This window comes from Cebus imitator, unplaced genomic scaffold (assembly GCF_001604975.1).
Source record: "Cebus imitator isolate Cc_AM_T3 unplaced genomic scaffold, Cebus_imitator-1.0 Scaffold260, whole genome shotgun sequence".
Classification (NCBI taxonomy): Eukaryota; Metazoa; Chordata; class Mammalia; order Primates; family Cebidae; genus Cebus; species Cebus imitator.
Window position 1 is genome coordinate 1,295,051 of NW_016107575.1, and position 13,474 is coordinate 1,308,524.

Here is a 13,474-nt window from a genome sequence, read left to right on the forward strand (position 1 = left end):
CCAACCAGCCCCACAAGTTGCTCGGAACTTAGGGCCCCCTCTAATGGGCCTGCTGCTCCCACGGCTGATGAGTCCAGTTGGACCTCTCCACTCACTCACACAATTGCTCTCCTCCCTCCACCCAAATCAAAATCATAATCAAAACTTCCAAGGTTAGGTACAGAAAGAGAGAGAGAAAGGGTCAAGTTCAAGAGCGCCAAATCTGGCACACGTGGGTCATCAGGCCATGCTTCCCCCTAAAGGAGGTGGGCAAATTTCCCTGGATCGATCCTACCGTGTTTCTTTGTCCAGACTGTCTAAGTACCCATTCCTTCTCGGTGTTCAGCCACTGGGTGGATCCACACTGCGGGGGCTTCCTGGTTCTGCTCTGATAAGGCTTTCCACCAGGCCAATACCTGCCCGGGAGCATTCTCAGGAATCGTGTCACCCAAGCAGGCGGGAGCCCCCCACAGGGATGCTCCGAAGGGCTAGGCAAACTGCCTGAAAGGCTGTGCTGGCTGTCTGCCAACGAAAATTGGTTTCCAGTCAGGGAACCAAAATGAAGCAGGAGCGGCCGCAAGAAAGACCTCTCGGACACCGAGCTAGGAAGGAAGGAGTGATGTATTTCGGCCGGGAGCAAGTCACACAGCTGCCCAATAGCCAAGCTCACCTAACAAAGAGAAACTTTGCCTTTATATAGGCTTACAACTCTAGATATTACACGTGAAAGAGTCTTGACTTTACAGTTTTAGAGATTACATATGAAAAGGGTCTTGGTCCATGGAGTAGGCATGGGGTGGGGGTTTGATCTTGTTGAAGTAAAAACAATGCCTTCCGGAAAGATTCCCCCATACCATGCCTACTATCTGTAGGAAGGCGATTAAGGTGGCACCCGGTCAGCCAGCCTTTACTTCTATTGAAATGCAGTGTGGAAGTTAAGGGGAAGGTGGTCTTAGATGCTTGGGTCTCCTTCCTCGGTAGTAACTCACATTGTACAGGGCTGGTCTCTGAGGAAGGCAGGGATCAGTTTTAACAGGGGGTAAGGAACTTCCTGGAGCAAAGAGAGAAGCATGCTTCCTTTCTATTTCAGGTCCACTTCTCTAAAGCAGACTGAGATGTTGATTCTTGTGCGAGTTATTTATTAAGGAAGTGCTCCCAGGAGAAGCTGGTTTAAGAATGGGAGAAGCCAGGGAGGTAATAGGGAGAAGACAAGCAACGTCCCAGCCTCAGCCTGAACACAAAGGGGACCTCTGGAATGTATAGTGGACTCCTGTTCTTGGCAGCAGTTGTGTTCTGTAAAGTTGCTGTGGACATTTAGTGAAACTGAAACATTGCTCCTAGGGGAAATGCGGGCCTAGGTTCCTGTGAGTGTCTGATCACATACTTGTCAACTGATCGATACACAACCTTGTTTTATGTGTGTTTCTATTTAAAGACACTTCATTTAATAGTGTTCATTCATTAGCATTGACTTCATGGATGATAGCACTATAACTCATGCCTGAAGAAGGCTTACCCAACACATGTGTTTTCTCTGTGAGGCACATCACAGCCTGCTCAAACTGAGGAACACCACACAGCACTTCAACACTGCTCTTGGTGCCATTGCAAACAGCAAAATCATCCACAAAAAACACAGCAATGCAAAAACTGCAGCACTAAATAGACCTCAAAAAGGACACTTGTTATGAGAGCTGAAACAAGGCAAGAAGGTTGCCTTGCTCAACCTCAGCTGCTGTAGTGCTCTCAATTTTTTTCACTGCTCTGGGTACATCCAAAAACGACAGTGAAAACACCATATGTATTGATTTGGGAGTTACAGATAAATTTTAGTGCTTAGGCAAATTTGCATATACAGAATCTGCGAATAATGGGGATTGACTGTAAATCTTTCCCTGAGTTTGTCCCTCCTCTAGGCTGTCATGCTACTCCAGCATTGGCAAAGGTCTGTAGGCTAGTGTTCATGGGGGCAGAAGTAAAGTCCTAGGTCCTTCAGGCTCTGCACCCGCTTCTGCACCTGGACAGAGTATATCCAGTAGCCCAAGGGCAGCCCTCTGAAGAGTTTTGACGTAGGCCTTTGAAGCAAAGCTTGCAAACGGGCACACCCTCAGGGCAAAAGGAACCCAAAGGCATCTAGGCAGAGCAGATGGTGTCCACAGTGTGTGCTGTGGGTCAAGTCACAGGAACATCACTCATGGGTGGAGATAATCCCCACAGAGGGAAGGGGAAGTCTGTGCTGCTGCTTCCCAAGGCTTGATGCCAAAACTGGGACAGTGTGTGACCCCTGGAACCAGACTTCAGAGCTGTTGCAGTGATGACTCTAGCACATTACTTGTTTCCTTGTCTGTAGTCTCCACTCTGACAGAAGGGACCCTGCCTTTTTCCATGGACCCCCACCCCTGGCCTACCTAGTTCAGTACTTGATATTCAGTAAATATTTGAGGAAAGAAAAAGTCACAACCATCACTCATCCCACCACCCACGTGGAGCCCATATTCATCCCTGGGGATTTGTTTTGGACTTGAGTGGGGCTGGAAGCGCTGCTTGCAGATTGCATGTAGCCTAAGGTGAAGTGGTCGTTTGGAGGTTGCAGGGAGGCTGATGGCTCTGTAAGGAGCCCTGTCTCTCACTGGCCATCACTCCCGTGGCTGGGGGATCTCCATAGATAATGTGGTAGAGAGAAACATGGCTTTATCAACTTAGTTGTCAATCTGGGGAATGTATACATGTATACTTGACCCAGTCAGGTTAGAGATGGAATTGTGTTCCCTGCCCCCAAAATTCCTATGTTGAAGTCCTTAACCCCTGTTACCTCAGAATATAACCGTATTTGAAGGTGGGGTCTGTAAAGATGTGATTAAATCAAAAAGAAGTAATTAGAGTGGGTAAGAAGTAATTCAATGACAGGTGTCCTTGTAAGAAGAGGAAATTTGGGCCAGGCATGATGGCTTATACCTGTAATCCCAGCACTTTGGAAGGCCGAGGCAGGTGGATCACTTGAGGTCAGAGTTCGAGACCAGCCTGGCCAACAGAACAAAACCCCATCTCCATTAAAACTATAAAAATTATTTAGGCATGCTGGTGCATGCCTGTGATAGCAGCTACTCAGGAGGCTGAGGCAGGAGAATTGCTTGAACCAGGAGGCGGAAGTTGCAGTGAGCTGAGATCAGAAGAAGAGAACAGGCAGATCTTCACCTCCCATTGGCAAGAAGAGCTGAGAAGGAACCGGTCTTTGGAGTGCCAAGGTCCCTCCCCTGCCCCACAGGCTGGCCAAAGTTGACCTTCCTGCCCTCCACCCTCCAACATTATTATTCATGACTGAATAGCAGGCTTTGGGAGAATTGCTGGGTGATTGAGCCGTTGATTGAAGGCTGTGCCCTAGAGTGAAATCAGTCCTTGGTAGAAGGGGTTGGTTTTCTAATAAGAGGTGGGTGTGGAGATTTTGAGGAGTAGGGATTTTGAGGAGTGGAAGATTTGTGTTGGGTAGTTTCCATCTGCCCTGCTAGGTCCACTTTCCACTTTCCTGCATTCTGCTCCGTGTTCCCAGAGGCTGACCTCGATGGATGGGTCAGAAGCATCTCCAGCTGACCACCTTCCAGGGAGACCACCTATGCCAGGAGCTGGCAGGTGATCAGAGAGGAGAGGAGAGTGCAAATGGGCACACAGAACCCGGGCTTTTCCTTGAGAGGCTGGTCATTTCCTTGTGCCAGAGGCGACAGCTTCCGTCTGGAGGCCAGCTCCACACAGCTCTTCCTCAGCATCCTGGTAACTTCTTTCCCCAGACCTTCAGCGAGGGTAAGGGCTCCTCTTTGCTGCTAACCCCAGGAGGCTGCCTGTCCCTTTTTGCTTTCTCTAACCCCTGCTCACTCCATTGTAAATAATCTTAAACTCCCCAGTCAGACAGCTGGAAGTGCCATCTGCATATTCCAGGGAACCCTGGCAGAGAACAAACCAAAAGCAGAGAGAAGGTCCTGAAAAGGAAGCAAGGCCAGGGCCTGGGCTGTTCTTAAGGAAGCTCGTTTTCCCTTAGACTGTGAGGAATCATCTGACTGAGTGGATAATTAAACATTTTCTCACAATTCCTTTCAATGCTCAGACCCTTTTGGAGAGGCCTGACACACTCACTCTGTGGGAGCACCTTGGGAGCTTGGGGAGGAGCAGGCAGAGAGGTGTGGCCTTTCCCACCTCTCACCTGTGGCCAACGTGGCAGCAGCACTGCAGACAGACAGCAGTGTCACAGAGCTCTATGAAGATGCCTGATGTAAAGTGTGTAGTGACCCAGAGAGCAACAGGGTGCAGCTACCAAGAGGCAATCCCACAGCACATGTGGGGCCACGTCTCCACTCCAGACAAACCCCGCAGCAGGCAGGGGACAGCATCACCACCCCAGACAAACTGGGGCATCTTGGTGACAAATACCAAATATTAAACACTTGAAACCCGGGAAACAGAGGTTGCAGTGAGCTGAGATGGCACCACCGCACTCCAGCCTGGGCAACAGAGGAAGACTTTGTCTAGAAAAAGAAAAATTCACAGACCTGCAGGAAAAAATAAAAATAATCACTATTACATTTATTGCACATGTGCCAGGCACAACGCTAAACTCTGTGGATTATCTCTCTACTTTTCATAACCACCATGTTTAGTATAAATTACTATTATACCTATATCAGAGCTGAAGAAAGACTCAATCAGGAGAGATTAAGTAACCTGTCAAGGCCAGCCAGACATTAGGTTGCTTGAATCCTGTGGCCTCCAAAGTCCAGGGTTTTAAGCCTCTCAAGAACAGAGAAACTATACAATAAAGTGATTACAGGCTCACCCTTCCTCCCCCTGCAGGCTGCAAGCTGCATGCAGCCACCTGGGATGGTGAGGAGCAGCCATGTGCCAATGACAGCAGACCAGCAGAGGACAGATCCTGGCCCTGACCTCCTCAGGAGGTGGTCTCAGTCCTGGAGCACCTATCTCCCACCTTCTATCTTGTTTAAGCCATTTGTGTTCTGGGTTTTTCTCTCCCTCACAGCTGAATCTATATCTGATTCATTCACCACATTAAGGATTTTGGTCTTGATCCCAAGAGCTCCAGTGAGAGCTGAAGTGAGGCCAGGAGCAGGTGGACTGAGGCACGTGAGGATGAGCCAGCAAGCCTTAGAGAGTCGCTGGTAGTGGTGGGAAGAGGGAGCATTTGCAATCACCCAGGCTTCTGGCCTGGGCAACTGAAGACTGTCAAGTCCCATTCATAGGGAAGCACATTTTGGACTGAAGGTGGGGAGTTAGAACTGGATACCAAAGTGCAAGTTGCCTCCATTTGGGTGGACTGCAGGAACCGAGGCGGGAGCTTGTGTTCGGCTCACCCCACTTTCTGCCAGGCCTCTCTCCCCAGCCAGCCCACACTCACATCTTTGTTGACTCTGGGGCTGCCTGTGTGCTTGGTCTTACGAGGCAAGCCCTCCCGCACCGCTGAGCAACTGCTTCTCCAAACATCACACTACCCCGAAGTGAAGGCAGAGCCCAGCAACCATGGAGGTCTTCTTCACGAGCTCTGAAAATACTGTTCTGTGTCATCTGCAGGTGGCCAAAGTCCTTTCATAACTTGGTACCACCTTATTGATATGTTTTATAGTTTTACACATTAACCATGACTATATTTTACATTTTCAAAGTGAAGCACACCTATATAAAGTTTACAAAGCAATTATAACACAAAATACAAGTTTTAGGTTCTAAGTGAGGTGTATATATTTTAAATCCAGCTCATTCACACAATTTGTCTCATTAAAGGAAAATCTCCTTTTTCTCATTTTACAGAAACTTGAAACACTCATTCCTTTTAATGGCATATTGATGAATTTCTACAGTTCTTAATAATTGGTAGAATTCTCAAATTGGAAAGGGTTCTTTCCCCATTGTCTGCATTTCTCTTTTACCCTATCCATCTCTTCTACTCCCCGTATCCCATATGGCTGCCAGAGGGAGAGTGAGGAGGCACAGGAGGTGTGGAGAGGGAGAGAGAGCGCACAAGAAATGTTATGTTCATGAGTTTACTAAATGTTGTTTTATTTGAGAGATGTACTAAACTATGTGGGAGATGCTGGTGATAAGAGAATACCAGAGTCCTAGCCTTAAAACTCAGGCTGATTGGAAAGAGAGACAAAACATGGAAAAGTAACCAAAAAAGTAAAAAGTATAGGAATGGAAGCCAAACACAGCAGAGAGGGAAGGGAGGAGGGAGCGCTTCGCAGCCAAGCTCCCTAGGATTTACCATGCCCCATTCACCAGTGCTGACCCACCCCATCCCACCCCATCCCACCTGGCTGTCAGTGCATCACACCAGGAGCAGACAGGCCTGATTTCTCACGGGCTGCGCACAGGCATGATAGTGTGATTAATGTGTCTTGGGCGCAATTAACATGTACCTCACAGTAGAACACATTTGTCTCTCTTAATTATACAAAAACACTAAAGTGCATGAAAATCCCCAACCTCAGTGATCTCTCCTTCCGATTCCCATCCTTCCAGAGGTAACCAGCCACTGTTAACCACCTGGTAGGCTTATTCCAGAAACTTAAATATACCCCAAGCTCCCTAGCCCATTGTCTGGACTCTGACTTCCTTCTCCAGTAGGATTCTGTCCCCTTAGGCAGTGGTCCCCTTCGCTGTCTTGTGGATGCCCTGCCTTTAGTCTAATCTTGTTCACACTCATTGCAGTAACTTGGGTAAGTACATTGGTTGGCAGCTGGTGGAACTCGGATGGCATTCTATACAGCAGCACAGAGAGATTGATCTGATGGCCAGCAGTCAGCATCTCCTTGTGCCGGGCACCATCATTGAGTGCGCCATGTTTTCATTTATTTAATACCTCAACAGCCTAGTGAGGTAGATAAGTATGTCACAGAAAACTGAGACACAGCAAGGTTATATAACTCGCTCAAAACCAGTTAGTAATGGCAGAGCCAGAATTTAACCCATTTGACTCTGGCTTCAGTCTGTGTTCCTAGCCCTCAGATACCATGGTGTCTAACAGGTTAGAATGAAGACTCACAAGAGCAAAGGTGATAGGCAGACTCATCCTTAATCTGGTGGGCACCATCTAATCAACTGCCAGCACGGTTAGAATATAAAACTGGCAGAAAAATGTGAATAGACTGGCCTAGGCTCCCAGCCTACATCTTCCTCTCTTGCTGGATGCTTCCTGCCCTCTAACATTGGACTCCAAATTCTTCAGTCTTGGAACTCAGACTGGCTCTCCTTGCTCCCCAGCTTGAAGATGGCCTATTGTGGGACCCTGTGATAGTGTGAGTTAATACTTAATAAACTCCCATATGTGTGTGTGTGTGTGTATACATATAGACTATATATACGTGTACACACACACACACACACACTGTTAGTTCTGTCCCCTCTAGAGAACCCTAATATGGGTCCCAAAGGGTAAGAGACAAAAATTTGGGCTGGGCGCAGTGGCTCATACCTGTAATTTCAGCACTTTGGAAGGCCAAGGCAGAAGGACTGCTTGGGCCCAGGAGTTCAAGACCAGCCTGGGCAATATACTAAAGCCCCATCTCCACAAAAATTTAAAAATTAGCTGTGGGTGGTGGTGCATGCCTGTGGTCCCAGCATCTCGGGGGGCTGAGGTTAGAGGATGGCTTGAGCCCAAGAGGTCAAGGCTATAGTAAGCCGTGACTGCACCACTGCACTCCTGCCTGGGAAACAGAGTAAGACCTTGTCACAGGAAAAAAACAAAAATTTGCAAAGATTAGAGGTTGAATGGGAAAACTGAAATTGGAGGTTGTGATAAGTAGGAGGTGAGAAGATGGTGCTGGGATTGATATATGATATATGAGACTCTTCCAGGGCACCCAGAAACAGCAGAAGGGTAACTTCTAGAATAAGAGCATAGGAGGCTGGGGGTGGTGACTCACACATGTAACCCCAACACTTTGGGAGGCCAAGGTGGGCGGATTGCTTGAAGCCAGCCTGGCCAACATGGTGAAACCCTATCTCTACTGAAAAGCACGCACACACACACACACACACACACACAACGCGTGGTGTTGCATGCCTATAGTCCCAGCTACTTGGGAGGCTGATGCAGGAGAATCACTTGAACCTGGGAGGTGGAGGCTGCAGTGAGCTGAGATCACACCAGCCTGGGTGACAGAGCGAGGCTTTGTCTCAAATAAATAAGCATAAGAGAGGGTTAAATACTATTTCCTACTGTTACTGCTAATTTTTGGTCCCAGGTTATATTTGCCTTAAAGAAAAATGTAGGGAATTTACACATACTACTTTCCACTTGTTGAGGCTTCATTTTTTTTTTTTTCTTTTCTCAATTCTGGCATAGTAGGACTTATGTATACTTTTGAATTTACAAAATTTCAGAATTAGCACTTTACAAAGTGTAAAGGCATTTTGGAGACAGAGGCTGGGAAAAGCCTGGACAAGGCAAGGAGAGGCTTGAGCCCAGGAGCGCATAAAGAGGAAGATGTGGATGGTGCTTCTGCAAGGCACAGAAGGCAGCCCCCACTATCAGAGATGGCAGGGAGAGCAAGACCTTTTCCTCTCCTTCCTTATCTGGGCTGACCACCTAGGGTGCTGGGGCAGGAGACGGGGGCAGGATGTGGCTTCAGTGTGGAGGGCTGGAGAGGGAGCAGCCTGGGTAGGCAAGGCTGCTAGGGAGGCTGCTGCACTGCCCCACGGGGCCACAGGGAGGTCCAGCAGAAGGGGTGCACCGGGCATGGCCTCTACTCATATGCCAGCTCTTAGCCTTTGGAAATTCACATTTGGTTCCCATATCCTAACAGCACTTGTCACATGTCACTTTTTACAGTCTATGTTATTCACTAGAAGTTGAGCTCAATTCTAGATGATGACCAGTGTTTCTTCCGTGTGCCCGGCTCCCAGAAAGTGGACTCAGAGAGGTTAGCTGAGTGACAAAAAACCCCCACAAGAAACTATTTTCAATCCAAAGAGGGTTTTGCCTGGAAAGAAATTTTTAGAACACAAACCATTCCTAAGGACCATCTATTCCTTCTTAAGAATTAAAAGTATATAATTAAAAATACTTAGAGAAAACCCGTTTAGAATAGTCTTTAGAGTTAGAGAGATTGAAAATGTCTATATTCATGTGAACCTGGAAGTGTCATTTTCCCTGAGCCTCAGCTGCATCTGTAGAATGAGAAATGTTACCTGCCTTGTTGGGTTATTGTGAGAAAGAAAGAAAAATATCCTTGCACATAGTAAGTACTCAAATGGAATGAAATATAGTAAGGGCTCCTGTTTCAAATCGTGTCTGTAACATAGCACTTGATCCTACTCGAAAATCATTGGTGTTTATCATCAGCATCCCACAGTGATGGTATCTCATGCCATCTCACTGTTGTGGAACCACAAATACCGGTTTAAGAGTCTAAGGAGGGCAGGTCCTGCATTGTTTCATTAACACGTGAGCTTCAGGAAGGGCAAACCACCCACAGATTTACAAGTAGTATATGGATTTTCACAAATGGAACAGATTTGTTCAGATTTAGGTGCCAATCAATTTCATGAAAGCAGACGGAGGAGATGCAAACTGCTTTTGGTGATACCTTTCTAGTGGTGGAAGCAGCTGTCAAGGTGTGTTTAGGTGTTCATGCTCTGGTGTCACTGTTCTTTTGCAGGTATTAGGGGGAGGGAGGGTATGTATGGTCTTTGGTCCTTCTGGTCACCTGGTTTCTGGGACTCTGAGCTCAGTTCCTCCTTGGGAACAGACTTCCTGCCCACTTGTCTCCTTCCCAGGCTTCTCTTCTGCCCTGGAAGTGATGCCTATAGGGCTCCTTCCTTCTTGGTCCATAGTTCCTTTCTCATCTCCTCAAAAGGCCAGATCTTTTTCCTGGTCCTTATCATCCCTGACTTGTCTCTCAGACCCTGGATCCAAAACCGAGCTCATCCTCCTCACAGAGCACTTACATTCCTACCTTCACCAGCCAGCCAGGCCACCACAGCCTCTGGCTGTCCCTTGCCTTTCATGTCTCACACAGGCTGCTTGAGGCCTGGGACTTGGTTTTGCTCACGCCCGCAGCACTGATGCTAGAACAGTGCCTGCCTTACTGCAGGTGGTTAGGAAACATTTGTGGGATGCCCGGGTAGGGGACTGTGAATGGTCTGAAGCGTTCATCAGTAAGTGCCCACGTCCATTTCTACATTTCAGCCTCATCTTGCCAATTACACTTTTGTATTCTTCCCTCACTCATCCCCAGCAATACTAACAAAATAGAACATGTTACTTTTCACATTAAAGTCTTCAGAAGTAGTAAGGAGCAGATGCTGAACCCAGTGATTCACATTCTTAAATAATCTCCCACGATTCAGTAAGCAGAAAAAGGGAGCAGAAAGTCAGAATTGTAGATAGAATTCAGATTCTTTTTCTTTCAAGGACGCATTTTATACAATTTTCAACATTTATACTTTCAAACAATGGGCAAAAAATACACTGAGTGCTAAAAAAAAATCAAAACAGAAGTAATACAATTTTAATTTCAATATTTTAAAATACAGAAATTGGAAAGAATACTAAATACAACTTTAAACAAGTCACTTGTCCTTCCCTATAATAATCAATGTAAGCTACTTAAAGACTTACAAATTTAAAGTAAAACAGAAACAAAATAAATACTGTACACTTTCCCTGCCTGCAGGCAAAAGATGGGAAATACTGTTATGAATCAGCAAAGAAATGCTCTTCAAGCTTCAGCACCCCACCTCCCAGCCACACCCCACGCCATTGTCACACAGTGGGCTTCCGGACTGAAAGGACACATGTGTCACACACACTGACTGCCTATACAAACAGACAAGACGCTATTCCGCAGACACCCCAAACAACAACAGTCCCCTCGGACCGTGGGCATAAAAACCAGTAAGAAAAGTCAGGGTAGCAAAACATTACTACAAAACTAGTAAATACCAGAGCCAACAACTGTCCCCTCTCCAAATTTCACAGATTTAAAACCCCTAAAACCAATACTACCCCTCCCCATCACCCCCCCAGAAAAACTTGCTGAAGCACTGGCAAAGTTAGACATTTCACAGTAACTGTGAAAGTTCACATTACATAATCTCTTAAAATGAACCTTTTCACCCTCTTTCCACAGCATGAAACTGTTATGGCTTAATTTATATTAAAAGTAGAAAAGTCTTTTCTGAAGGAAATACAATCTGTGAAGATGCATTTCCTGATCAGTGCTATTTCATACCTAACAACTGTATGACTTACTTTTGCAGTCAGAAGCTGTTTTTGGAAAAATTGAGGTTATAGCTTTTGATTCAGTCTAACCATAAAACTGTAAGGCCCTTAGTTTGGTTTAGGTTTCTTTTGTAAGATAAAATAACCTTGGGGTTCACTTAGCAAGTTACACCTCAGGTCCCTGACTATAATGTGGAAGTTATACGTAGCTTTGTAAAAATAAAAGGTTACTTATGAATCTGAGAGAGAAGAAATGATTCTAGGCAAGGAATTAACTCCTCCTTAAATTTCACATTTAATGCTGGTAAGTTTTACCAACCAAAATACACCAAAGAAATATGAGAGTATGTCTGGCTTATTTTATGCTTGTGAAGTATTATATATTACAGCACTTGTGATCATTGTTTTGGTGAAAAATCTTGGAGGAAAACAGCTGACATTTTGAAAAGGAAATGGCCAAAATAAAACTGGTTGGAGACAGTTTTACCTTTATAATTAAGCTCCATTTATGACTACTTTCTGAAATTAAAAAAAAAGTGAATTCAGAATGTCACAGGTCTTGCATAGGTAAACTACTTGGAGGTCAAGGGCTACGTGGTAGCCAGGGTTTATTAGTGAAATAGTGCAGAGCAGATAAACTTAGTAGAATCACTGAATACAGTTTCAAAAAGGCTTAACAAAAAAATCTAATGTTATACTTGTTAAGTCAAAGTGTTAAGACACTAGAAAGGGCACCAGAGTGAAGGGGAGAATCTAAGGATATTGCAATAAAGTATTATTTTCTCCTCTCAATTAAAATGAGGAAAAAAATACTATAGAAGGATAAAATCAGTCAATCACAACAAGCTAATTGCTTTGGAAATAGACATTTACTTCCTAATGACCTTAATTTTTAAAATTTATGTTAAGGATATCAAATATTTGACTTTATAGCATGAAAAAAAGGGAAGGGCTTCTGGGAAGGCTACAGTATTAAAATTACATTATGTTCGACAGCAACAGAATAAGAAAATTCTTCCCCTTTCTTTCCACCTGGTTTCAAGGAAGTATATCAACATCATCCCACAGGACAAGCCGAGGCTGCACAGCATCACAAACCAGGGGCTATTTTTGGAAGCAAGGTATCAGAGGCCCCAGATCCATTGTGTATCCCCAGGCAAATCACTGCCCGCTCTGGGTTTCCTGTGTCTCCTTTATTTACCAGTGACACTCTGTCTAGGCTAAAGATCTGATGCGCAACCTTCTCAAGACTGCTTTAGAGGAAGGTCTAGGACACCAAGAAAAGACTGGTGAGCTCTAGCTTCTCTTTATGTGATAAGCAATTAACTTAATATTTAATGAGAAAAATGAATTTTTGATAATTACACCTAGCAGTAGCATACTGGGTCACATGATTATTCTAATCAACTCTATAGTCTTACTGCTGCAGAAACCATCTTTTGAAAAAGCCAGAAAGAATCTTGTCTGTCGAAGATGTCTGGTGGAGTCTCCTTTTCTACAGTGGTTTCTCTCTACCGAGCAAGCTATTGGCACCCAACCCAGAGCTGTCTGTGCATTCTCACCATTCTGCCTCATTCGCCCCACAAGTTCCCTGGGGAGTTGCTAAGTCATTTAATTTCATGACTTCCTTCACCTTTAGTACCTAAAGAGTATGCCGAACCTTTGGGGATGGTACTTTCCTAATTCTTCCAGAAAAACCAAAAGCCATCTTTCAGTTAAATCACCCTAACGTACTTGAGGATACACATTCTCACTCTCTTATCCATAAACCTCATTTCTTTTTTTTCCACTTCAAGCACAAAGTCTGATTTTAATCCAGCACCTTGTTGGAGATTCTTCGGATTTTTATAGTAGCATGCCCTGGGCATATATTTGATATAAAACAAACATCATGAATAACATTAGTTTTCATTAAAAATATATATATAAAGGTGCATTCATTAATTACCAGTTTTCACTTAATAAGTTCTCTGTAAGTATGAAGTGTCAATAAGATTATGTTTTTCTTAATTATCATAATAAACATTTTAATCCAAATTTACAAATGAGAAAACTCAGACTCAGAAAGAATAAGTGACTTAATCAAGGTTATACAGCTGATACCTAAATGGCAGAACTTGGACAAAAACCCAGGTCTTCTGCTTCCTGGCACGCTACACTGAGTCCCTGTATGACCATATTAAATTACCAAGTTGAAGTGTTTCTTAAATTGTGAAATTACTTTCACTTCTACAGTGGCATATCTCAGTTAAAACTAAAAAAGTTAGGGTG

General features: G+C 44.9%; 1 long non-coding RNA gene across 4 annotated transcripts in view; it reads left to right on the forward strand.

The window, feature by feature from the left end:
- The window catches only part of LOC108283453, a 150,229-nt gene that overhangs the window by 26,085 nt on the left and 110,670 nt on the right, over positions 1–13,474 (forward strand). The gene's annotated exons all lie outside the window — the stretch shown is intronic.